Source organism: Drosophila eugracilis, unplaced genomic scaffold (assembly GCF_018153835.1).
Source record: "Drosophila eugracilis isolate 14026-0451.02 unplaced genomic scaffold, ASM1815383v1 contig_1825, whole genome shotgun sequence".
In the NCBI taxonomy this organism is placed as follows: domain Eukaryota; kingdom Metazoa; phylum Arthropoda; class Insecta; order Diptera; family Drosophilidae; genus Drosophila; species Drosophila eugracilis.
This window is the reverse complement of record NW_024572672.1, coordinates 135,636-163,491: the sequence shown is the minus strand read 5'-3', so window position 1 is coordinate 163,491 and position 27,856 is coordinate 135,636. Positions and strand designations below refer to the sequence as shown.

The 27,856-nt window shown below is 40.3% G+C and overlaps 1 protein-coding gene across 1 annotated transcript in view; it reads right to left on the bottom strand.

Annotated features, from left to right (window-relative positions):
• Nucleotides 1-27,856, bottom strand: part of LOC108108295 (division abnormally delayed protein) — a 65,961-nt gene that overhangs the window by 26,477 nt on the left and 11,628 nt on the right. The window lies entirely within an intron of this gene.

The following is a 27,856-nucleotide window of genomic DNA, read 5'->3' as shown; positions in this document are numbered from 1 at the left end:
CTCTTCGCACCTCATTAGATACGATTGCAAAATGATTTTCATTAGGAGGTGTTAGTTTTTTTTTCTCTTTATTTTAAGCAATTTTCAAGCGTGGGTCGATCATCCAGTTTGGCAACCGCACAAATTTGTAGTGTGTGCGAGCTTATTGATTTCGATTGCTAAGTCTGCGCTGGCAAGTGTGGCCCAAAGGCGAATGGCTGGCTCTGGAAAAACTGACAGAGTGACTGCCAATGCAACTGTAACTGCAACTGCTGCATAATGCATTCGAGTCGAGTGGCTATGTGCGGTCGTGTAATTGTTTTTCGTACACATCCAACGACATTCACATAAATTTGTAATTACGTATACGACACGTAGGTGCCCAACTTCCTTATAAAGTTTTTTTTTTCTTCTGTCTTTTCTTCTTTTTATTTCGGTTCGATGCCAATTTTGGGCCGTAATTTATGCGTTTTTTCGTTTAAGTTGCAGTGCCTTAAGTCTGTAATTGCAGGCAAAGAGTTCTCCCTTGGGGCACCGCAGAGATATCAGTTTAAATTACAGCCAGTGAAAGTTGCCTCAGTTACCAGTAGTTGAGTGCAATTATTTCTGTATTCTCATTGCAATTAAAAGCGCATTAAAGGGTCTTTCCCACGCACCCGAAACAGTGAATTGATTAAGTTTATTTCTACCCTAAAAATATGTAAGTCCCAATGAGTCATGAGTCGAGTTTGGAAACCCAAAACTCATTAATCAAAATACCCTTGAACCGAGAGTGTATGACAGGCAAAACATAGTTTTTCTGAATTGAACAGGCCTTGTCACTTGATAAATATAGAACATAGCAAAACGAAAACTATTTCGAACATAATTGACAGTGTGGGCGTGCAGTGCTCCATGCTTATTTGAGTGCCAAGAATTTGCCTTCCTTTCCCCTGCTATATGCACCCACAGTAAAGACTCAATTTGTGGGCTTTTGTGTGTGACAGCATTTAAAGTAACATAAAATCAACAATGCACAACGCTTGAAAATCTGAATGAATGTATCTGGATCTATGAGTGTGCGTGACTGAATGAAAACTAAAGCCGTTGGCAATGCAGCGACACGCTTGTCTGCCCAACTCGGGCTGACTGACTGACTGACTGACTGAATGACTAAGGCATTGACAGACTGATGGACTGACTGAACGACTGACGGCAGTTCCACATGGACGTGTGCTACATATCTCGCAAAACATAATAAAAACAGACCGACAAACAATATGCGAGGCGAAAAAAACGAAACATTTGCATTTTTAAAGAGAAACGCATAAAAAATAGTTTGAAAATAACAAATGCGTGAGTGTGTCTGCACTGAATGGCAAATGCTCTTAAATTAATGAGTGAAAAAAGCTAATTTTTTTGAGTGAAAAACCCCACTTAGGGAATAGTTTTAAAAATCAATTAATAATAAAAAAGGAAAACCCAATCGATAAGCCAAATAAACATTCAACTTGTTAATGAATTTAAAACAAACTTTTCTGGGATGGAAAAACATTCTGTTATTCAATGTTTACCGCTTTTGAATTTAATACTTAACCTCTGTGATGTGCATTTATTATTATTGTTTCGTATAAATCTCTCCCATATTTGCATTGCTAAATGCAACTGTCAATCAATCTATCAAATTGTCGATTGCCTGCATGTGCTGTGTAGATATTTATCTAGACATTCTCAAGATGCACAGACTTCTGAGTTAGCAAATCAAATATTCAATTTCCCCATACTACATTGTTAGAATTATTTATTTAACTCTAACCATACCCTCTCCTACAAAGAGTATTTCAGCTAAAAGTTATCATTTATGGCCCAGTTTAGTCAACGGTCTTTGATCATGTCTCTGCAATTTGCATGTCCACTAATTGCTGGTACTAAAAAACAAAAATGCTAAGCAGTTTGCCGGAACTTTCGTGGGGAATTTGTATAATTTTTAGGTTGGATGGCTGCGCATGCTCCGCCTGTCGCTCATTTGCCCACATAAATTTCACATTTGACACTATTGAGGCAGCCGCCGCTCCACATGCAACATACTATATATATATATATATAGCTTTAACTGAAGGATAGGAAGGGAGGAAGGGGGCCTGCTCCAGTGACATGCGTCGTTGGCTGTAAATTTATGCGCCAAGGTGTTGGCGTTGCTGCTGGGATTGATGTTGCTGCGGGGATTGGTGTTGCTGCTGAGACTGGTGTTGCTGTTGCCGCTGGGCGTGTGTGTGTCTGTTGACATGTAATTAGTGCAATCTCAACACTTCTGTTACAGATTTTTTTCCTAACCATGGCTAGTAATTTGCCTATTCAGGTATTCAAATTCAATTGCCACACTTTCCAGCTTGGTGGGTGGCTTGGGTTTATGCATCTATTCCATATGCAAATCACTTGCAATGAATAAATTGTTATTGTGCAAAGTCACAGGATCAATCAGTTGTCTCTAGTTGGAATCTATTTAAACCCACTAGAGTAGAGAAGTCTAGTAATTAAAACAGAAATTACGGTCTACTGCTGGCATGATTAACGCTGTGCACATTCACAGAGCTGACATCTGGATGGCAAGCCGAACATTAATCAACCGACATTATTCTACATCTGGACAAGGCCTCCTTCGGGTTGTCAAAGTGTGCATGGTATAGATATATGTGGATATATAGAAATAGTTTTGGCATAAATATGATGTATGGAGCCTGGCCCCATTATGGAAAACATGTGAAAAACTGCACGCGATCATTAGACAAAGGCATCCAGAGAGGGCCCCAGCACAAAGCCTTGCCATTGAAAATGATTTTCACAGTTTTTTTTTTTTTTTTTTTGTGGGTTGGGGGGTGGGGTGGACTTTAGCAAGCTGTAGCTGTCGAAAGATTAATGACAGCTCCAAACAGCAGGCATGCACATGGATATTTATGTGGCCATAGCCATGGATATGACTATGGTTATGGGACTTGGATAACTATCACGGGCCTTGGCACAGGCTCAAATTAATGATACACTTGCAGTTTTGTTTTGTTGTTGTTTTTTCTTGTTGTTGTTTTCCTTTTAATTGAATTACAAACGAGCAGATTACTATCCGGAGAGTCCCAGGGAATTTATCATGTGCCAGCTGCCGCAATGAGGCATGACGACAACCCCACTGAAGTAATTGCATGTGGCCTTATGCACCGAGGACTTCTAGTTGCACTCCAGGGGTGACTTTACTGGGTTTGAAGGATGATTGAGGGTCGGAAGGTCACCGGAGGGAACTCAAGGAGAAAGGTTAAATCATGTGTAGGAGTGGGTTCATAGTCTTTTTTGGCACCCCCTGGAGTGTTTTTAAAATACAAAATTGATGGCGATGCATCTTTAAAGTAAAGAGTAAAGCAAAAGGCCATGTAAAGTGTTAAATTTTTGGCAAGTTCCTAATGAATTGGAATTTTCTTAACTGAAAGTCTGCCTGTCTGCGACATAAATACTCTATTAATATCTCTATCTATGCCCCAAACTATCCTTATGAAATCACTTTTCACCTTGTCAACCTGATAGAGAAATGTTTTCAGGTTTTCCCCTTTAGTTTTCCCTGCTAGAAATTGTATCTTTTAGTCAAAAGAGAGAATCCAGTGAGAGTCCCAGGAAGCAGTAAAAGGACTTCTGGCCAAGGTCCTTCGTTAGCTGTCAAGTTCACTTGTGCAACGTTTTGCAGTTTTTAATGAGTTGCAAAAGTCAGCAAATTGTCTTCGTATATATCCACATCTAACGATGCGTAGATGGGATTCACCACTTGTCCGCCTTTCTCGGTTCATCTGGCTGAGGGGGGGCTAGAAACCTGTTACCTGTCTGTGGTCGCATTATACACACCTGCAAATGAGAGAGAGAAATACAGAATTAATAAGTTATGCGATAGCGCAAATTAAGATGAATGTCATAATTTCAATAAAAATGAAATCTATTTTCGAAAAACGATGAAACCAACCAAGAAACCAGTTCTGTTTTAGCCATATCTTGGCGGATTGTCTCACCATCTTTGACTTAATGTTTGGCTACAACACGCGCCCACACAGGCTCAAAGTTGATCTCGACCAGAGTTTGGTTTTAAGCCAAAAAAAAAAAAGACACCAATTTTAGATGGCTTATCGCGTGACGTTTGTATAAATTTCGATTTCTCGAATTTTGACATTTTCTACGGTGGTTTGGTTTTGGCTAATTTTAAGCGATTCTTTGTTTGGCAAATTGCTTGCAGCCCGGCAGAAATCAAAAACCGAAAACCAAAATAAATATCGTAGAGGAAAGCAAAGTTCATGTTTCGAACAATTTAACTTTTGTTTTCGGCATTTTGCACCCCTCTCAGAGAAAGACAAGAAAAACAACCACAAACGCGTAGGTCGTTTTCGAGGGTCTGGGGCGTGGTTAGAGACACATATATATATATAACTATACACTATATATATTTATATATATGCCCTGTGTCTGCTGGCGGCTTGCTTTGATATTAAATCGTCCGACAACAACCACAACAATAACAACCCCGCCATGAGGAATGGCCAAAAAAGCCGGCGAGCGTGCGAGCCACTCGTTTATTTTCTTTTAGAAAAATTATGTCAGAGGGAAGGCGAATTTTTTCTGCCATAGAATATAAGAGAAATTCACGAAAAAGCCAGAGAAATGGCCAAATGAAAGCCCAACAAAATCGCCAGAAATATTGCCAATGGATGCGGAAGTAAATTGTAGAAAATGCTTAACCCTCGAGTTGATTGGATCGAAAGTAATAAGTCAAGTTAAATTCGAAATGCAGAGGGAAAATCTATCATTTATTATTACATTTTCTTAAAGGCAGTAAAATTGTTTATGTAATTTATAGTTTCGTTTTCTTTTTATAATGATTGCTTTAATTTTGGCCATATTTCTTGGACAAGCTTGAGATACATTTTGGTCTAAAATTTAATGACTAATAAAAAAGTGGCATGTACCTGTTTCTTGAACGAGTCTTTGGGAATAGTTTTGGTGACAAAATAATTAATTAAAATCTTTAAAAACCGTGTCAGTGTGAGAAAAAATAGTTGTATTTTCCATACAATTTCATCTTTTGTTTTCTGTCTTAAGATCTTGGAGTGGCTGACACATAATAAACGTCAACGGAAGCAATTTATTTGTTAATTATATATTTAATTTGCCATGCGAACAGGGGAAAAGGCCATTAAAGTCGAGCATGAACAAAGGCAGAATTTCAAATATTTCAATGAAATGAAATTGAAAAACTACATTTGAATATTCATAGGCCTGTTGCTAGTGTTGGTGGTCATTTGGTTTGGGTATTTTGAATCGTTTTGCCTCGGAAAGTCAAAGTCGTGATATATCAGAGCACCCTGACCTCTCCACCGATTCCCCCGTTCTGTATAGTTTTTTTTTTGTTTTTTTTTTGTTTTGATGGCTAGTCGTGCCCGGCTGGGCTTGTTCATGTCCCCTGTCTATGTCCAAAACTCATTTGCATGTTACAAGTGTATACAATTAAAAAACTGCTAAGAATAACAACAACTATCGGTCCAAAAGGTTGATTAATAATCATTTTTGGGCTACGTCAGAGGGGTCTTGGGTTCGGCTGGGTGTGGTATCTGGCTTGGCCCCGCCAATAATTAATGTCAATTACGCATTGTTAAACACTGAAAAGCATTTAGGCCAGAAATTGCTAAATGTCTTATTACAATCAAAGCCATAGGTGAAGCCTTGTAGCCCGGACATTATTGTATCTTAATCTGAGTTTCCTCGAATATACACACTCACACTATCCAAGCTAATTTGTATTCATTAGCCTAGCCCCGCACCGCAGTCTGTAATTTAAAATCGTTAAAAATTTAATGAGGCGTTAATAATATGGTTTTTGTTTTACTTTTAGTCCGTCCCCTCAACCAACTCCCACTCCCCTCCTTTGGCGGTGTAGTGTCCGTGTTCCAGTCCATGTCTACGGGCTCTGTCTTTAATTTTCTTGTCGCAGTCGTTGTCGCCGACATTGTCATTGCTTTTTACTGCAAATGAGTGCCGCGGTCCGTGCTAGTTCCTTCGCACTACCACTGATACACTGAGGAAAATTAGTTCCTTAAAAATCAGCAAAAAAAATATAAAACTGAGATTTCAAATCCCAAGTTGTTTCACTAAACCTTTCGACTTCAGTTTCTTTTTCAAAAATCCAACTCAATATCTTAATCAACTTTTCTCTAAGTGAACTTTAGTGTCCCGATCCCAGACAGTGCCACAGGTATGGTAACCGTGAGTGTGTCTCCCTCATCATCATCGTCACCCAACCAAAATGGGGATGTGTGGCAGGCAGGGTGTCTGGGGATGTGGCAGCCTTTTGGGTGAGTGATCAGGAGGGAATCCGAGGGGGTATCTGAGGGAATGTGGCCGGGAAGCCGGCGTTTTGTTGTGGTTGGCGCGCTGGGAACTTAATTGACTTGCAAGTGACTAATTGTGCATGAGTTCGACATGGCAACGGTGGGGAAGGGAGCAGAGAAAGAGGATAAGAAGGAGGACCTTATAGCCATGTCAGTGGCGACGAGCAGACGGTGCGTGTAATATGAGCTATGCCAAAGAGCGCTGCAAATGAAGTTGTTGAGTGCCGGCTGTTATTGTTATTGTTGATGCCTTCGCCTTGTCTCTGGCTTTGTATTTGTTGTTGTTGTTGTTGCTGTTGCTATTGCTGTTGCTGCCAATGGTAGTGAGGCGTGCCGCCTAAGCAGCTTTAGAGGGATGACGATGACGATGACAGGGCACAGACAGCGAAACAACCGCAAAGAAAACTTGGCCAACTCAACCTGGCCATTTGGTCGGTCACAGGCCATAAATTGGCACTCGGGCACCGGGAGAAAAGATGAAACGGCCAGAAATTAAAAGCTGATTGCGATTTATCTTAGACATATAGTTTAGTTAAACAAGTTCGGCAAATCAGGCTAATATATGGGTCTTGTCAAAAATGAAATTGATTAATTTAAGGCAAGCCACTAAATATAATAAATTTAAGCAAAAATCTTCAAAGGCTTAAGTCGTCTAAGGAACATATTTTCTTAATAGTTTTATCATTTAAATATTTTTATTTTATCTTTCAATCTTAGTCACTTTTTCTTCCTGTGTATTAATAGTTGTCAAATAATAAATAATTGCTGACTCTGCAATTTTACGATCTGAAATGCAATTGACAAATACAAAGTTTGCCCGCCAATTAATTGAAGATATATAGTCGAGTTGCCATGTCGACCACTTATTTCTCGCCGTGTATGGCTGTGACTTGCGTTTGACATTTTGCATCATGACCATTTTTGGTCAAACAACAAAGCCAAAAACCAGCAGAAAACTTGGATGACAATTTCTCAGTTTTGCAATTTCAGAATTGGCCAACAAAAGCATACACAGAAAGCCACAACAAAATGACATTTACGTCTGTGATTTTTCAGCAGCCTTTGTAAAAGAAATACAAATACGAAATGTCAATGTGTTGAGAGGAAAACCCGAAAGTAGTTTGGCAAACTTTATGCCAAATGGATTTCGGGCAATTGCATTTGCTTGCCTTTTTTGTTGTCATTGATATGTCCAATAAATTGTCACGAAATCGCCGCCGACATAGCCATGTGTCATATGTGTGTCCTTATATACATACATGTTATATATATATATGGCCATAGCCTATCGACTGTTGACTATTTGAAAAATAATCGTGGCTTTTATTTATTTATATGACTGGCGGCACAACGTGAGATCACAGTTCATTGCCTAAATTAACTAAAATTAACTAATTGCTGTTAATAAACTGCCTAAGGCGAATGGCGGCACCGCCAGCACTAATACATTTAATTAACTAAATTAAACTTAATTAAAAACTTGACCAAAGAAGAGGCCGACAAATCAAGTGGGGAAAATATACCAAAAAGGAACTATATCAGTGAAGAGGTCATATTTACATATGTAACAAACAGTCACACTAACTTAATATTAACACAATGTTTTCCCCTCCCTTGCTCTTGTGTAAGGATCGGGCTAACGAACACTATTTGTGTCCTGTTCGCACACGTACAAATTGTGCTAGGACAGAATAAGAAGAAGGGATAAAGAACAGTTCGTTTTTGACTAAAGAAGAGAGCAGCTCGTTTATTGCCCAATTTCAAAGATCAATCAATTAGTGGTTTAACTTCAGTAGAAAAGTTTTGACTAAGGTAAGCTTTAGATCTGACAAAGTCATCAATCTTTTTTACTTTTAATCGCAACATAACTTCAAACTGTAAGAAGTGCATTAACAAAGGTTTCTTTATGCGTTGTGTAATTGGCTTTAAAAAACATAAACAATAAATTAGCATTTTTATGGCATTTCAGCAAAGTTTGCAAAAAAAGAAACAAACTGAAGTAACAAAAAACCGAAACTGAAAAGCCGCTGATAAGGCAGAAAAAGTGGTGGACAGAATTTATGAAAAAAAAGGGGGAAATATAATTACGATAAAGCGATAATGTTATATATTTTACAGCGTCTCGAGTTCGGGTTAAATGCAAGCTGACAGGCGGCTGTCGAGAGAAGGCGGAAAAAGACAAAAACTCCACCTGGAATTGTGACTGCTGTCTATGGCCCGAAGCCTTTTTGGCAGTTAGGCAAATGAGTTGACTTTGCGTGCTCACAGAAAAAAAACCAAAACCAAAAACAAAACAAAAAATGCCGTTTATTTAAATTAACACCGAGGGAGACCCCCTCTCGCATTTTTCCAATCGACACCCTCGGGGTGCTTTTCTAGCCGCAGTTGGAGGGTCTTGTAATTAGCCAGCCTCAAATTGCCCGGCGGTTAAATATGCATTAATTAAGTGTTAAACGCCAAACGACCCGGGAAAGTTTGTTCAGCTGCCCTAGTCGAACAGCATTAAATACATAAATAAATAAGCTAATGAAGCTGCCGCTGCCGCTGCCGCTGCCGCTGAAACTGCCACTGCCAAGCTGGAGACTTTATGGCTCCAAACTTTCTATTGCAGTTTGTATAGCCATGCATAATAGTGGGTGGAATATTTTAGTACAAGCTATTTAGAAACAATTACTACCACCACCACAACACCCACGCTCGAATGTCATAAAAATGCATCAATCACATGAGTCCGGCCAGCGAGTGTTTAGTCATTAAATTGGTTAAAAGTCAGCCGTGAGTTGGCAATAAATAGATGCCATGTCCGGATTGTTTTCACAAAATCTGGCAGACGCATTATACTTAATTGCCTTTCGGTCGGATGATGTCACTTGGCCAACTGCAAAGCGGGACAATGGCAATAACTGGCTGAGATTGCAGATAGTTGATGTTGCTGTTGCAATGTTGCTGCTGCATTGCTCTTGGCGTTCGACACACTTGACGCCTTGATTGCTGTCGTCGGGATGTCTGGTGGTAACTATTTCTGCACTGGTTTTAAGGAGAAACTAAAACGTTTTAGCCATGTGCTGACAATTTAAGTCTTTTTCCTACAAAAAATGTTTTTTTGTTTAGTTTTAAACAAGGTAGTTACAGTGTCTTCTGTTTATCTAAAACCAATACTTCACTTTTATAACCAAGAAAAATACGTAACAGTAACGTCAAATTATTGAATGCACTTTCCTATCTAATCACTATTTTTTTATCAAAATAACATTGAACTTGAACGTTGGAGATTACCTTTTGTGAAGTGCCAATTTGGGACTTCCCGCTAACCAAAAGAACAAACATTTCTCAGAAAAACTGAACGAGTTTCGAGGGGACTTTCAAGAATATTGTATGATTGAGAGACTCTTCACAGAGAAACTATTAAGTCAATAGGTGTTTATCAACACTTTGAGCTCGTTTGCTGAACTAATTCAAAGCCAATATAGATACCCAGATTTTTCCACTAAAAAGTTTAATTTTTCTATTTATTTATCAGCTGCTGCAATTTGCCTTTCCGTTTGCTGCGTGTTGGCTTAACAATTAGCACAGCAGTCGATTGCCAATTGCCAATGGCCGATTGCTATTTGAGCGGCCAAACAGTGAGCTGTTCATATGTATGTACCCCCATTTATAGGTTTGTCTATAATGAATTCTGGCAGCTCGTGTCGATTTGCAATTGCATCATCAAAAAGCACGTGCAGGCTAAAATAGCAATAAAAAAAACTTAAAGCTTAAACCGCCAGAAAAGTAGGAGCTGAAAAAACCAAGTTAATGCAAACGAAAACGCATTCAATTTAGAAAACAAAAGGCCATGGAAAGACCATTTTCAAAATCGCATTTGTGTGAAAAAAAAAAAAAAAAAAGGGAGACAATGCAATTGCATTTTCGGCTCTTGGCTTTTGGATTTTTCTACTCTTTTTTTGTGGTTTGGTGTGGCATATAGAAAAGCGATTTTCACAGGCAAATGCACAAATGAAAATTAAAATGCAAACTGCTGACTGAGACGTAGACATAGAGATGCGGCCTGACTCATCGGCAGTAGCAGCAGCAGCAGTTGCAGTTGCGATTGCAGTTGCTAGTTGCAATTGGCAACGAAGCGAGCGACAATGACGACCGGCGACAGTCTGTGCTGAAAGTCTGCGCCCCGTTAATTTGGCAACTGCAAAAACGTGTCTGTCCCGGGTTCCCCCCTCTTTTTTTTTTGCCATTTATTTTTTTACTCATTTTCGATGGGAACTTATATTTATGCCAGAAGTTTCCCCACTCAAACTTCAGAATAAAAATGTTTTACGATGACGTACTAGAATTTTAGTACTCCGTGGGGTTTACCTTTATATTTTTAAGAGTTAATACTTCTTTACTACTTATACACGTTTTGTAATACTTGAAAACCATTATTTATTCGAATTTCTCATTTAAATTTTGAGCTGCAATTCAAATTTTTCGTTTACATTTTAAACTGCAATCGAAGTGCTTAATTAATTAGAAAAATCTCTGTCTGTTTTCCATTTCCCTTTAGCATTTTGATACACTTTTCAATACATTAAATTTCAGTGAAATAAATAAGATAGAGATCGGTCTGTTTGAGATTGCCCAGCTGCCGTCTAATTGAATGCAATGAAGCGCTTCACGATGAAAGTTGCCAAGTTGTCAACATTTCATTTGAGATTTTATTTCTCTTTTGATTTTCCCACTCTGGTCCACTCGGTCACAGGGTCTTTGACACTTGCTGCTGCTAGCTGGGGCAATTAAACGGCTAGGGCACCCCGAAAATACATATCACTCCCCATTGCCCCAACCCCACCGCAACCCAACCCATCCGGGTTGAATTGCATAAGCAGTGGGCTTTTTGGGCTCTGCTCTCTTTGCTTTTGGCCCGCAAATATTTGCCTGCTAAATTTAGCAGCGCGCCAAAAAAATAGAGAAAAAAAAAAAAAAAAACCTAAAAAAAAAGGCAAACGGACGAAGCATTTCAAATATACTTTGCCCATTTTACCCAATTTCCTCTCTTTATATTTTTTAATGCTGTAAAGGCTGGGTGCCAACACTTTTCTTTTTGGCCGCTTTGAATGTGATATAGGCATCGCATTCACCCGATATATATGCTCGTATATATAGTTTGGTAAATATTTATATATAGCTTATATTTATTACAACAATTTTGGTTTGCTTATTTTCATTTTTTGGCTGCTGACTGTTGGTATACCGCGGTATTTTCCGTCAATTTTATTGGTCAAATATTTGTTTAATAAATCAGCGAAAGAAAATATTTCGAAATTTTTTTTTTTCTTTTTGAGGAAACATATACACCCGATGTTTATAATAAATAAAAAAAAAAGATGAGAAATTTGGTTTTTGGGGGAGCATTCGGAATGCATTTGGTGGGAGATTTATGCGTGTCCCAGAATTAATTAATATTTATTTATAGTTGGTTTTACTTTTGGCCTACAGACAGATCTCTCTGTGGTGACACTTTGGAAGGTTTCTGTTAAGAAACATATTTATTGGAGGTACTTTGAGGTCATATACCTCTTCAGTATTTAATTAAATGGGTTGTAAGAGGAAAGAATCTTAAGGGATTTCCGCTATGCGATAGCTTGATATATTTAACGAGCTGATAAAATTCCTTTCTTTAAAAAATATACTACAGTGGATTTAAATTAAGAAAATCCCAAATGATAAGCAGCTCCCCAGAGACTCAAAATTAAGGAAAAAATCTTTAACATAATTTTTTCACAAATTCCAAAGGCCTCGTTTCCTCTTTAAGTTTCCGCCTCGCTTTTTGCTTGATTACAAATGGCCAACAATATGTTAGCTTCAATTTGCCTGATTTGCCTAAGATAAATTCCCCAGAAGAGGGAAAGGGGCATCACAGTATTAGCCCAAAAAACAACAGAGAATAAAACTTAATTAATTAGTGTCAAAATGCCAGATTTTCAGGGGGGGCTTTCCAGGAGCAAAATGGACCTGAGGTTGAAACTACGGATGAGGGCAGGTCAGTCTCCTCCTGCTGCTGCTGCTGCTGCTGCCTTCGATGCTGTCAGTTGCCAAATTAATGGAATCAGCGACGCTATTAGCCAACTGCGGCTACTGCCTTGGCCTGGCCATAACGGCAATTTATCTTTTTAGCCCGAATTATCGATCGCATTTCATATGAACGACAGACAGGGGGGCATCGGCTGAAATTTAACTTTTGCGCTTTGCACATTTTTGCCTCGTTTCCTCTTTTTGTTGACTTGGTCGGGGTTTTGGGTTTGGGGTTGCGGAGGTTTTGGGGTTGCGGGGCTTGAGACCCCCTAAAAACTTAATGGTTTATCTATGTTTGCCATTAGGTAACTGCCAGTTCCGCCACGAGCAATACAAGGGTAGACACAAACAGAGGCCCAAGTCGATACACTGAGACGACGACGACGACGACGACTGTTAACTTGGCTTATTGAGTTGTACGGCCGGGAGTCGCGACCTTTTTATCGCTGGCCAAGTATCTAAGCAAGTCGCTGTCGGGCGGGTCTCGAGTAATTTCCTAGTGCCAGTTTCTGGTAATGAAAAAAAAAAAAAAAAACGAAGAAAAATGGGGAGCGGCAAGAAGAAAATGGACGGCAACAAGAAACACAATTTTTGGCACGCGAAACTTGCGCTTATTCAATTTTCAAAAGTCGCCCCATTGCCAGCCAACATGGCGTATGAGCGCTTCCGCTTTGCTTAACTTCCGTTGCGCCGCACAAAAAGTCCAAGCCCCGCCGTCTGGCTATCCTCTATGCAGTGAGAGAAAATGTGAAAAGTTTCAGGTGCTTTTAATGCATATTTTAATGGTGTAGCCTTAGGCAACCTCATCTTTATCATATATATTTTTTAGATTTATATTTTACATTCTTATTAAGTAAACTTCATTATTAGCTTTTTTCCAAGTGATTAGTTTGAAAATTCGAAACGAACATGAACAAAGCGCGCCGCGGCAATCATTCATAGTGGCATTCAGGCGGCATTGTTGTTGCGACATTCGAGGGGCGGTGGTGGAGTGAACTTTTAGGGTTGTGGTCGCTGGGTGGGTGGCATAAAAATCTAGGGGCTGAGTTGGTGGCCTGTTTGCTCCTGCGGACAAAATCCTTTTTGTGTGTGCGCTAGAGAGTGTGGGTTTCCCTTCTTCCTTTCCTTTTTTTTTTGCATGCGACGTCAAAGCTGGCGTCGGCAAACTTTTTGGCTGTTTACCCTCGTACACTGAGCGACACAGCCCACCTGAATCCCCGTCCTGCGTCGAGTTGTTAATTAAGATGAATGCGTTGCGCGTTTAACGGCTTAAATGGAACGGAAGTTTTGGGACTTTGTGGGTGAGGCTGGCTCCCTGTCTGTCTTCTTGCTCCCCTCTCCTTTTCCCCTACTTTTCTGGCAGTGTATTTATTGAATGGGTTGGCCATTCTCATATATGACAAAAAATAAAGAAAGAGAAAAAAGAAAAACTGGGAGAGTTCAAGGAAGCGACAGTGCAAGACCCCCTGCGGCCAACTAAAACATCCCATCCGTTTGCATAATCTTTAATATTCAAATGCGGGTTGAGTGAGGCGGAAAGGAAATACTACTGCTTTACGACCATTATATAAATAAGAAATCTGACATAATGTTGGGACGACAGTGTGAATGATAAGTGATGTTTGTCACGAAGGATTATAAAGGGAAATGTTTCACTTTAATGTGTAGTCAGTCTTACCGGGGAAGCTCCTCTTTTTGGGACATTTGCCAGCCTGTCACGAAGGATAATAAGCCAAAAGGTTTAACTCGGAATGGCAAAAGTAAGTTTTTATCTGTTGTTAAATGGACAATTTGCCAAAAGTCAACGTTTAAGTTGGCATAAACTAAGGGAAAAGGTATAAAAGGTACTTTTTTTATGAGAAAATAAATCGTAAATTGGTAAAATCACCTTCTATAGGAGACTTCATCACCGAAAATGAAATCAAAGTTACAGAAAAATCACATATAAAATCTAAAAACTAACAAAATTAAAAGCTGATTATAATTGCCTGCCTTCTGTTAACATTTTTTGATTATAACTTACAAAAATGACTTCCTTCAATTACCCAAACTTCCTGAATCTCTATCTGAAGTCTCAAAAATCTCAAAAATCTCAAAAATCTCAAAAAAAAAGAGGCAACAAAATGACTTTCATCTCACCGTATCATGATCTCTCGGGTATCGTTGACGTACCGCAAATTTCATAAATCGATGGGATAACTGTTCCGTTTCTCGGTCTTACAAAAAGACCACCCTATCGCCGGTAATCCCATCAGTTAAATATATTTCTCTTGTTGCGTGCCAGATTTATGCAAGCACGCAACCCGGAGTGACTTGGTCGTGTTGCGTGTTTGCAGTTAATGCGACTATAATTTAATATTTCTCTGTGCAAAATGTTACAATGCCCTCGTCTGTCTGTTACATGCATATACTTTTCCCCATTTGTAGATCCAAAAAAACTTCAACCCTCATCTAGGGCAGATTTTCCCAATTTGAAGGGATGGTTTCTTCGTCCGTGGCAGCAACTTGTGTTGCAATTGTCTCGCTTTTGACTGATGAGTTTCAACACCGCCAACGTTATATCAAAAGAGGGGAGTTTGGGCATACCAAGCTGGGAGAGGAGTTTGGGGGCGGTCGACGGTCGGCGTTCGGTGAGCGGGGCAATCAACAACCCTCTTCAGAAATTAAGTTGTGTCGAAATCGATGCCAGTGCCACAACGAGGGGAGGCTGAACCGTTGAACCACTGAACCGTCGACGCCAACCGCATGTCAATCATAATTAAAACTTTTGCCCTCGGGAAAGAGAGTCAGGTTGTGTTGGCTGAGCCGGCTTTGGGCTTATCTTATCGCACGCTTGATTGCTTTCTACGGCCCCAGACAAACCGACGGGGAGTTCATGCACCATACACTATACTCTACTATATATATATAGCATCTGCAGTTGGTCAGCCGAGTCATTCATGCAACTTCAGCCGCCCATTCATTCAATTTCATCCGCAGGGAGTATCGGACATTTGCTGCCAAATATGGCAGACTCTGGTGAGCTGCTCTGAACCGAAGTCTCTGGTCTGCGGCTCATTATCAATTTTCCATGCTGCAGGCAGGAGTAGCAGTGATGTTGAACTAGCTGAGATGTAGTTGGAGATTTTAAAGCTAAAAGCTTATTTATAGAGTTCTTTTTCGATGCAATTGATTTTGAAGGCCTAGAAACACATTTTAAAAACTCAAAACAAATAGTTTAATGCCCTAAAAAATATATAATTTTTCTTTGAATTTGATAAGCTATATAAAAAAACAAAATTTCACAAGGTCATCATACTCTGAATTTAAAAGGAATCGACCTAAGGGTGTGGTTGATAAGATAATATGATTTATTGCCAGCCATGAGGCAATTTAAAGCTGAATAAATGTATTTAATCAAATCCTAATATTAAATCTTGAGTTTTTCTAGCTGAACTGCCACTGGAATGTGCGTTCAGTGAGTCGTGCAACATTCGTCTGTCAGCGGCAGCCAAAAGATGAGGAAGAAGGAGCTGGAAAACTAAAACCTAGAGATACCACATACATCCCCCTGCTGCTACTCCACCCGACTGCTGCCTGCTCCTTCTTGCAACCTCTGCCAAGTGAATTTCCTTCCTCGCACTGGCTGCCACTGCTGCTGCTGCCGTCAATGTGTCTGCAACAATTGTTGCCATCATTTGTTGTCAAGCAGCAGAAGCCGCTGTCTCTGCATCTCAGTCTCTTCTATCTATCTGTCCCCGTTTGCCATTTAAAGACTTTGCTGGCAATTGTTGTGATTTCCCCTGTTCTCCTTGTTAACGGCTGCTCTTGCTTCTGTTTTTTTTTTTTTATTCCATTTGCCGCTAAAGTTGTTGTTTGGGGCATTAGGACATCAAGCAGGCAACAAACAGCTCGTACCACTTGCACTTATTTGTTGCGTGTCTGGCAAGTCAAACTGCCAGTGCCAACTTTTACAGATACTTATACTTATGTGCACTCAGCCAGATACAGATACAAGCTACATGAGATGAGGTGTCTTATGGAAACGTTAGTTTACCTGGAAAGAGAAGAAAGTAAATACAGATTTAGTTTGTGATTTAAAGAGCATTAGTGGTAGTAAAATAAAACAAAAAATGATGTTTTCTTTCTAACCGAATCGAGTGCATTACAAATTTTCCTCACACATCTTTTTCAAATCAACTTCCCCCCCTATCTATTTACAATTTCCCTTTTTTTTGTTGTTGCCATCCGACACAGCCATAAAATAGTTTGAAATGTTTAGCGCATTTTGTTTGAATTCAGATTTAATTATGTGGCAACAACGGCCTAAACAACAGGGGCGAAAACCTGAAAACATTTGACTGACATCGTGACGGAGAAGCGATTTGATGGCCACAGATTTGTTTAGATAATGCAGCTTGTGGGTGAACGAAGATTTCCCTACCTCTGTTTCCCTGAAACTCCCTCCGTTCCTAAAGATAATTTGTTTGTTTGCTTGTGTGTCAAAGTTCAACATGCGGCGGCGTCTATTTTTAGTGCAGTTTATTGAGTGAAAATGTTTGGAAAATGCACTGTTCACCTCGATTCACCTCTTCATCGTCTCGTCTGGATGGCGGCAATTAAAAGCCATTTACCAGCTGGACATGGCCAATAAGGTTGTGCAGAGGGGAAGTGGAGCTGTGTGCTGTGTGTAGCGCCGCTTTTCACAGAGAGGAGGAGGTCAGAGTTCATGCCTGGCCAAGTGGAAGTGGCTGCCATTCACTCACCGACTGACTGACTGAGTTCATGTGCACATGACACTTGCCTTGAATAAAATATGAGGAGCCACAGCAACCCCGCTGTTGATGATGCGCCGTGTCGAAAGACAAATAACGCATCGTCAAGTGGTTGGTCTTTGTGGCACCACCACCGCTACATTGCAACACCACACGCACTGCAGTTTGTCAGTTGACAAGACCACGGGCCGGGTCACATGGCAGCTGACACAGTTTGCTGCGACTTTGCGAGCAGTGATGTTAACTTTTTAAAGAAGTTAAAGGGAATCTGAAAAGGAGCTAAAAACAAGGTAAAAAGAAGCTACATCTCTAAAAAGGAGCTACATCTCAAAGGAATAGAAGCTACAACTCCAAAAAGAAGCTACATCTCTGCAAAAAAGCTACATCTCCAAAAAGAAGCTACATCTCTGAATAAAAATCTACATCTCCAAAAAGAAGCTACATCTCTAAAATTTGGTTTAAGCTATGTTAATAGCTAATTTTAGCTAGAAACCAGCTAGATGGATACCCATGTTTGCACTCGATGGCAGCGCGTTGACACGCAATCAGAAATGGGGTGGCAAGCGTAAAAAGTTCTTGACAAAAAGCAATGTACAATTTTATAAATGTTGGGGAAGCTGCATCCGGAAAAAGGGACGGATTGGGATGCCTTGATAGCCACTTACCAGATGCCCTACACAGACCCCCGGATTTGCTGAGCGCCTTATTGGAAAACTTTCGGGGGTAACTGACTGTCTGTGACAGCCAACCGAAAAAAGAAAAACCGACTGCTTTTTGGAGTGCATCGCACAAAAGTTATTAATCATTTAAATTCGGCTTTCTATTCGACAGATGGAAACTTTTTGTGGCCTTCATTCGATTGATTGCACTCATTTTCGGGGGGGTTAAGGACTAAGTGAAAATGTAAAATGATTTTAGAATGGGTTTTACATGGAGAGAAAATATAATTTTTCCTCTGTGTAACATCCCAAGAGCTTAGGTAAGAAAGCAACTGATTTAAGCCAAAGCCTTACTACTGCAGAGCATAAAGCCATCACCGAGAGCTCAACATTTTACAACCGAGAGCAGTACATAAATATTAACCCTTAAGATGTATCCTAGACATACACGTAAATACACCCACACACACCCTCATTGAGTGGTGCATTATGCTTATGGATGATGATGATGATGCACCAGTTGGTTCCTTACTTAATGCCACCACCCAGTTTCTGTTTAATCTACGCCACAGAAGCCTCGTCAAAATTTCAGGCTTTTTTTTTTTTCTTAAATCAGACCAATTTGTATGCATTAAATGCACGACGACAGACAGCTCTAGCTTGTCTGGCTTTACGTAATGCCCGCCCACATGAGCGGAATTACAGACAAATATCCAGACAGCCCCCAGGTCCCCATTTAGCGCCCCATTCTTCGCCTTCCACCAGGGGTTTTCATCATCCACATTTCCCTGACGAGGTCGCAGCTCTTGTACAGTTGACGGACGCATTTCACTTGACATTTTGTCGAGCCCAACAAGGGGCCTCAGATCCCCCAGATCCGCCCACTGGTATGCAAAACCAAGCGGAAGCTCCAATAGAGCGCCGGCCACCCACAGAGGTCAAAGTCAAGAGCAAAAATGTTGATTATTCCAGTTTTTTTTTTTTTGGTTGCTGTTTCTGTTTTGCCTTTGACAATTATTAATCAACTACCAACTGGGCGATAAATAACGACAAACATTTCGCTTTTGCAACCCATTTGGTGGCAATGAGGAAGTTGCTACTTGAGAAGAGCTACCCGGGATGCTTTTCTCGGCACGAGTGTCAAGTGCAGGGAATTTGGTGATTGTCGAGTGGATCAACCCATCAACAAATTTCTCCTCGGCCGGAATAACAATAAATTTGACCAGTCAACTACATAATTAACAGCACCCGACAGTGCCAGAGATGTTTTCGAAAAAAATCAACCAAGCCGGCTATTGGGGGTCAGACAATAAATACAACAATAACAACGGGAATAACAGGAACACTTACAGCAACAATAACACACTGCAGACAACAACAGCAACAACAACAAACAACAAAAACAACAACCAGGCATTGTTCGACTTTTGTTTTATTGCAAACATTCATCGCCATTTGCGTTTTTGCCATAAAAGTTGCTCGTGTTTTGCGGATTGCTGATGTTGCTTTTGCCGTTCAACAGCGATAAAATCTCTGGAATAAATGCCAAAGAATGGCAATTAGTTAAAGCCGAAATTTGTATACTCTTTATGAGTTATGGAGAAAGTTTTAACTGGCTTTGTGGTTTTTTTAATAAGATTTTTAAATATTTTTCAACTTTTGAAATGACTTCTACAAAAGAGAATTCAATTTTGTTACGGTTTATATCAGAGTAAGAAATCTAACTTGCCCTTATAGTTGTCAGGAAATAGTATATATTTCCATGTAAATTTATCCATATTTCTATATTATTAAGGTCGAGCTAAGGTAAGGCTAGGGTAGTGTAACTTCAATCTGCTGTTTTCCTGCATGTCAACACTTCCCTTTTGGAACCTACTCCATCTTAAAGTTAATTTATCCTGTGCCAGCAACAACAACAGCCAAAGCACAGCTTGTTCAACATGTAAAGGCAACACCGATATAGCCACCAAACACTCAGGGCTATAGTATATATATATGTGTATGTCCGTTTGTATACACTCCCCAACCTTAGTCAGCAATTTGAAGCGGTTCCATGACGACCCCAATGGTCTCGTTTACAAATTAAGCACTTCCAAATGGGCAGCAAATTAATTTTTATTGCTCACAGAGTTATGTAAAATATGGCCAGCAGTTTCTGGGATTTGGGGGAGGTAATGTTGGCTTGTTGTTCTCCATTTTCCAAATAGACTTTTCCTTATACACTGAACAGCTGGTGAAATGCAAAAACTTTCGCAAGTTCCTAGATTCTGTGCCTAGTCTATTCCTAGAAATTGTCAAAGTTTTGCTAGCTTGGAAATTGACTGGGAATTAGGGGACTGGGAATGGAAGTTAGAGGATGTCGCAGGAGTACCACAGACTGGATGACAGTTATTTAGTGCAGGGCTTTAACCGATAGCAGCAGCAGTAGTAACAGCAGCATCATCAGCACCAACCGGAAACGGAAGCGGCCAACACTTGCCGGCATCAGTTTCCTTCGGTCTGTGTGTGTGTTTGCATCTGCGATTATTCGAGGGAGGCAGTCTGTCTGTGTCTGCGTGTCTTCGGGCCCTAAATTATGTTGCCAGCTTAACGTGGCTGAGATAATCGCGGCTCTCTCTTTGATTTTTTCTAACAGCAGCTTCGAGCCAAGTCATTAGCTGGGAATTATGTGTAGTTAATTGCATTCATCGGTTGGAAGATTCTACTAGAATTATACTCTCTTTGTGTGTGTTTGTTGGGGAAAAAGTAACTTTAATAAAGCTACGGATAGGTGTAGTTAAATTAATAAAGTAGCATGACTAACTAGATACGGATAGGTGTCATGTAATTAACTAATTATGGGTAATAATTGACCTAAAAAATAAATATTAATTAAGTAAATTGAATATTTTTGCATTACCAAAGTGATTTTTATCATTCCCAACCACTTTAAGCCCTTCGTTTTTTGTCCAACTGACACTCAAATTCCCTCTGAATGTGAAAACCATTTTCCTGGACAACTTTAACAGCATTTCAGCATGTTGAATATTACATTTTCCGACTTAGGTATTACTTTTTTGCCCCCATCCCGATGACAATTCCTTCTCTTTCCGTGACGTGTGTCGCGTCCTTTTGTGCATGTGGCCGACTTATCATTTATTTATGTGCTTTATTATTATTGTTGCCATTGTTTTTATGCCATTGGAACAATGATCCGGGACAGGATGAGGAGTAGCATGAGGGTGGGTGGGCACTCAGATGAATTTCTGTCTGGCTTGCAAATTGAAGTGGCTCCTGGAGCGAGAAAGGGGGTCGGGATGGGGATGGCGGATTGGAGAGCGGGGGTGGCTGACATTTCGGGATTACGAGTGCGCTGCTTAAAGTGTCACTGCTGCCATTGGGCATGCTCTTTGTTTAATAAATTATTTATGGAACAGGCAGAAAGGCAGGTGTTTCCCCAACCACCCCCCCACTCAACATGGCAATGGCCTTTGATGGACGAGAGAGAAAAAATCCAGAGAAAGGACACTTACCAGGCGAAAAATATTATTATTTTCCTCTATTTTTGCCCTCTTAAATAACACTTCAGCAATCAAAATGACTCATAAATATGCATAAATAAATTATTGTCGATTTTCGAATCCATCGGCAATTGCAGAACATCAATCAAATGGTCGATAAAATAAAAAATGTATTTGCCATAATCAATCAAAGAATATAAATTGGCAATGCGAAGAGTTTATGAATGCCAAGAGGTCAGACTCTGTTTTTGTTTTCCCTTCCTTGCCCCTTAATTTTTTCTCCACGGAATCAGCGCTAATTGGCAGTGACAGTCCCTGCAAGCCACCAGCCACCCAAGCTCCTACTGCCCCTTCATCTCTATGGAATCTGCATTCAATTAACGCCGGAAACGCGCTCCATAAGGAAAAAGCGAGGAAAAACGTTGCTGATAAGGACATGGTCACCCAGGAGGAAAAGAGTGTGGCTTGCAACCGACTGAGAGAGAGAGAGAGATGTAATAAATGTCCAACATTCTCGTGTTGGTTTAATTAATGCAATTAAATGTCGAGTGTGAATAATTGAAATTGCACGAGAGAGAAGCTGAAGGAGAGTCCCATAAAAGAATTACGCATTGCAGTGGATACTCGAGTTTACTTATGTTTTTCCTTCATGTATACAAATGTGGAAAAATAAACACACAGAAAAATCGCTGGAGTTTGTTTGTTTGCACTCCACAGCTGGAAAAAATAAATAACTTTTTGTTGATATTTGAATTTCCAGTGATTCGAGAACTAAATCAAGGTTAAATGCCATCTGAGCTTTGTTTTGATTTTAAGCTGGATTTTCCGAGTAAGCTTTTAAGTCACAGATTTTATGCACTTCCATTCATAGGAAATTACATTTTATTTACCAATCGTTGTAGTTATAAGTTTCCCAACTGCAACTCAGGAACTTTCTAATTCCCTAAGTGCTCTCACTTCCCCGGCCATTTTAAATGTTTTGCGAAATTCCAAAGAAGCTTAAGCAAAGTTGTAAACGCTGGCAAGTCAAGGCACTTCAACTAACTAGAACAACCCGCAACAAGAGCAGCAACACGAACCTGCCAAAGAAAACTTACCCTTTACATTGTTGTTGGATGGGTGGTAGATGGGTGGGTTTTATGGAGGTTGCCAGTGGATTTGGTAGAGCTTTTGTGGGCGTGGCTGGGACACTAATTGCCGCCTGGTTACCTGGACTCAGTGCAGTCAGTTCCGGTGATTAAGAACGTAAACCGAAACCAAAACCAACTACTACCAACCAGCCAGCTAGCCTTCGCAGATACGTGACACGAACTACTGCTGGGCAGCAGCAAGTCTGCAAAGTCACCTGTTGATTTCAAGATATATGAGTGTGTGTCTGTGTGTGTGTGTAATTAGGTATCTGCAGAGTGTAACTGCTGCAGTAATATTTCATCACGAAATCCTGCTTAGTGTTTTTCAATTAAAAGTTGTAAATTTGAAATGAGATGACGACAGGCGCACCTGCGCGGAGGCTGTGGGAAAAGTTGGGCGAACGGGGCCAAAGGAAAGTATATAGAAGCAGGGAACTCTCTGCTTGAAATTAATAAACATTATGAAATTTTAAGTAAGCTGAAAGCCAGGCCGAAAATGGAGCTCAAGCACCGGCTGACCTGGAAGGCAATGAACCCCGGACTAAGGTCACCGTGCACCTAAAGTTCCAATTTTCAGTTTCCACTTCATGTTTGGATGGACGGAAAATCTATTATGCACCGGGCAAGTGGGCCTGGGGTTTTGTTTGCAAGTGCAAGCGCATTATGCAAAAGTTGTTCCGTTGTATTATTTCCCATTTTCCGAGCTATTTTCTCATTTTTCTCTCTCCTTTTTTTTTTATTTGGGCGGCATGTAAGGGCTCGAGCTCTTGACGGCGGCTCATGTGGAATAACTGGGTCGTGAGCTCCGAGGAAGCCAAGCTTACAGCGTGAAAAATGCAATCAATTTTATTATGCTTCCCGTTCTTCTCCACATATATGTGTATATATATATATATATATATATCGGTGCACAATTGGGCAAATCAGGCAGAAAGGCAGGATGCACGGCAGCCATCGCAGCCATACATGTAGATGCGAATCGCGATAGTTGGCGGAAGAATGGGGACCCCGAGCGGGTTTCCTGTTTAACACGTGAACGGAAGGACAGACAGCCATAGTGTGGGCGTTGCATTGAAACGGATGCGAGCCCGATGGGGCTTTGAACGCTATTATCCTGAAGCAGGCCAATTGGCTGCCAGGTGGATTGGAGCCAAAGATTCATCTTAAGCTATAGCAAATTTAAGTTAAGTCATGTAGGACTAAATCAAAGATTGGGTTAAGGATGAAAGGAAGCTAGAAGGTAAATCAAGTGTGACCAGGATTCTCTACCAGGTCACCATGCTCTACCACAATGTGACCATGCTATACACAAGGCTTAGGCGAAGTAAGTTTAAGGTTAAAATTGAACAATAAGCTAAATTAAAATAAAAACCGCCTTAAAACGGAAATAAAAGTTGACTTTTAATGGTGTCAATCAATACTTTCGATTAAAATAATAACAAACCTATAACTTGATCTCTTTAACCTCAATAGCCTAAAGTTTTTGTAACGAAAAGGCTGAATAAAAAACAAAGCCAATTTACTCTGATTATGAAAAAGGCAAAGTTGTGGCGCCAGCTGAAGATTATTATCAATCTTTGTTATAAATAAATTGAAAAACTAGTTTCAGCTCTATGAATAGCTATAGTTTATTAATATTTATACAGCCAATAATTGGCATTCAAGTTCATTCAAAATCTTTGAAAGAATTGGTTTTTGTTAACCAATCTTTACAATAGAAAGGCACTAAATTCATAACTTAATAGGACTAGCCTCTACTCTCTAAATATTTGAATAAATCGCACAATCAGTCCAAAACCACATTCGATTTGATCCCAATTAACTATCGCTTTGTTAGCAGTTGTTACGACTACACGGAAGGCCTTATCGATGACGCCCACGATTGCACGCAAAACCCTCAACACAAATACTACGAACATAACGGTACAAGCGAACGCATTATCAAAACAATAAACAATTGATGGTATTTTGCCGGCGATAACAACAACCACAGACATCTTCGAGGCATAAAAATCAATAAAGCAAAAAATACAATTGCACGAACGCAAGAGGAAAGCAAGGCGAAGGCAAGACGAAAGTAAAAACAAAAGGAAAAGCAAAAGCAAAAACAAAAGCAAAAGCAGCAACTGAAACACAAACAGCAACAAACTGCTGGCAAATAAATAAAAATTGCTTTATTTATTAAGCATTAAACAATAAATGGGATTATTTTTATCATCGCCGCATAGAAATGTTTAGTGGAGCACAGGGCAGCCGAATGGATCCAAATGGAGTTGATGAGGTGGAAGGAGCAGAAGCAGTTGGGAAGAACAATACGGAGTACAGAGAGACCTCCGGAGTGCGAGAATAAAAACAAATTCAAGCACAAAAGGAGGAGGACGATGAAGAGCTACCAAGATAAATAAATGCAAATCATTTTTTTTCTTTCTGTTCCCAGTTTCTTATTTTTACAGCTAGATGGAGCTTTGTATACCCTTTACATCTTGTTTATGAAGGGTATAATGGGATCGTTTATACACTGAATAATATTGCTTGTATATATTAAAAGTATAATTTCTAAGGATAAAAAATAGCTGTAGGACAGGCTTATTTATACCCATTTGATTAATGAAAAAGCCCCAAACAGGGTAATTTAAAACCCATACCCCCTCTTATGACCATTCCCACTTGTCTCTCTCTGCAATGGAGTGTTTAGCCTCCGTGGGATTTGGGGGAAGGCTACCACGATTGAAAAGGGCATTAGGAAAAATGTTTCAAGGGTGGCAGTTTAGGCGAAGACGAAACAAGGTCCGGAGTTGGGATAGCCACCTAAGCATAGGCAATCAACTCATTTAAATGGAACCTTTCAGTGCTATGTTCTATGTACATATATCCGTTCGTACTTTTTGCACCACCTCTACTTTGTTGTTTTTGTTCATCCCGCATTTGATTTCAGCAAATTTGTAACTGCCACTTTGCATTACCTTTTTTTTTTTTGGTTGGTGTTGGCAACGTCCGATGGTCCGACCTTTGTGCGACCATCGAACCGAGAGTTGGGCGGCCGTTGGTGAAAAGGTAGCAAAAGTTTTGCAAGTGACAAATAGATTTAAATTCGAAAATACTTTTTTGTAGCCACTGTTTTGTTTCTGCTGGCGAGTGGAAGTTTGTGTTATGCAAAGCTCTATTGACAGCGGTCGTAAATCTTTGTAAAAGTGCCTGGAACCCATGTCAAAGGGGGGGCAAGTTAAGACTCGTGGGTCGCCCGATGGGTTGGGCGTGAAAATGTGTGTACGAACATGGAAAATCAGTTTTCCAGCTGGGGGTTACAAAACCCCTTTAGAAAGGTTATGGATGAGTGAATTTATCGCCTAATGGAAAAGTAAGCTGAAAAGAAAGAAAGTCACTTTGAAATATGTTTAAAACGAAAGTAGTCAGATAACTCACTATTAAAAGTCAAGTGCCTTGGACTTGGTAGCCTCTGCTGATTAATTTTGCTATCACTATACGCACGCCAAAATGTTATAAATATTATTAAAATATTTTGCTTATCTAACAGTGTGACTTGCTAATTGCTTGGTCAGATGGTAAGGCAAATATTCTTAGATAAAGTACTGGCAATATCTTTGCGATTAATTTGCTTGTATTTTTAGTAATTTTCTAAGAATTTCCTACTTGCGCTATGTCCATACGATTAGTGTTCTATTTGTGAGGAGAAAAGTGATCTCATTTCGTATTCCACGGCCTCTATTAAAATCTGTTTACATTGTACATTATCTGGTGCATATATGTATGTATATATTTTGCTATCCATCGTTCGTGGGATTCGTGTTGCGGCATTTCCAGGGAAATCCAATCCGCGGGGGCAATTATAAGGGGCACAAATGTTCACAGCTCAGCCGGGCCAAAACCAAAGACCAGGCCGGGCCAGCCGACGGACGGATTGCATTTACAAATTAGCATTCTAATGAGCGGAGTGGCATGGTGCATGGCAATTATGGCGCCCAATGTTTTTCCAGCTCTTGTTCTATTCGCAATTCTGCCAGAATTCGTTGGAAAAAACTGAAACGTAGAGCACAAGGGAAAAACAAGAGTCAGCAGAACTTGGCCTTTGCGTGTTTTGGCCAATTGAAATTGGGCGACTGTGGACTGTAGTTGAGTTCTTATGAATGGGAGACATAGCGACAACTAGGCCGCATCCAGTTGCAGAGACGCCACTCCTCCCCCCTTTGTTCCTTGGCCACCCCCTTTTCCGCTTCCTGACCACGCTCATGGTGTCAGCTTCAGAAGTTTTCAGTTTTGTTTTTGTGAGGGGGTGGTTGGGGGGTAACGGGGGAAAATGAAACCAAAAACCGGTTACTGTGCGTTGAAAAATTCTCGACTTTTGTTTCACATACACAAAACGGAGTTTATCTTTTGGCTCTGCTCTGGTCCTCGATCTGGCTCTCTCTCACTGCCTCTCTCTCTTTCCCACTCGCCGGCTTTGTTGTTTATCAAAATTCTTTGAAATGCACTAACACACACACACACACATATATATATAGTGTAACACGCACACTAGTCCAGCAATGCTTTGTCCCGCTCTGGCACACAAAATTAAATTTTTTCCTTTGGTTTCTTTTTAATTTTTATATGGCTCTTTGGCTGATTCTGTGGCATTTTCTTCCTGCTCTTTTTTCTTGCACGCTCCACTGAACCTCGAACTAAGGAGTGCCCTTACTTGTTGTTCTTTACGTTTGTACCCTGTACTTTTTGATCATTGAATGGGTATGTTATTTATAAGTTTAAGACAAAGACAAAGCCTTGTCTAAGATCTCTTCAAGTTTTGATGCGATTCATCAAAAGCCCAACGAGGTGAGATGATAGTAATATCCTCAAAGTAGGCTACAAAAACTATAAAATCATATAAAGCTGGGTATTAACACGTCTAATCCCCAACTAAATCACTCTTTCTGGCTTTGCCGCTGCTGTCGGCTAGTAGTTTCGGTTTGTTTAGGAGCCGGGTCGGTGCTTTTAAACGCAGCTCACCGAGGAGTCGAGAGTCCCAGTCGGAGTTTGAGATTCAGTTTGTGCTGGGACCCAAACACCGAACCAAACCGAACAGAACAGAACATGCATGTAAAAATGCAACGTAACTTGGCCAAGGGGATAGTGGAGTGGGACCTGGAACCAGAGTTCCCAGTTACCAGTTGCCAGTTGCCCTGTTACCGACCATGTGCTGCGGTTGATGACTTGCGCCGGGCCCAGAGACTGACTGACTCTGGCTCTCTGGCAGTCCGACTTTGACTTTGGCACTGGTTAGACTGGCTGGCTGGGAATTTTTGAGGGGTTGGGGGAGTTTTCAGCAGTTTTCAGCAGGACAGCCGGAAAAGAAGGGAACGGGAACGGGAACAGGAACGGGAGTAAGAGTTTGGAGTG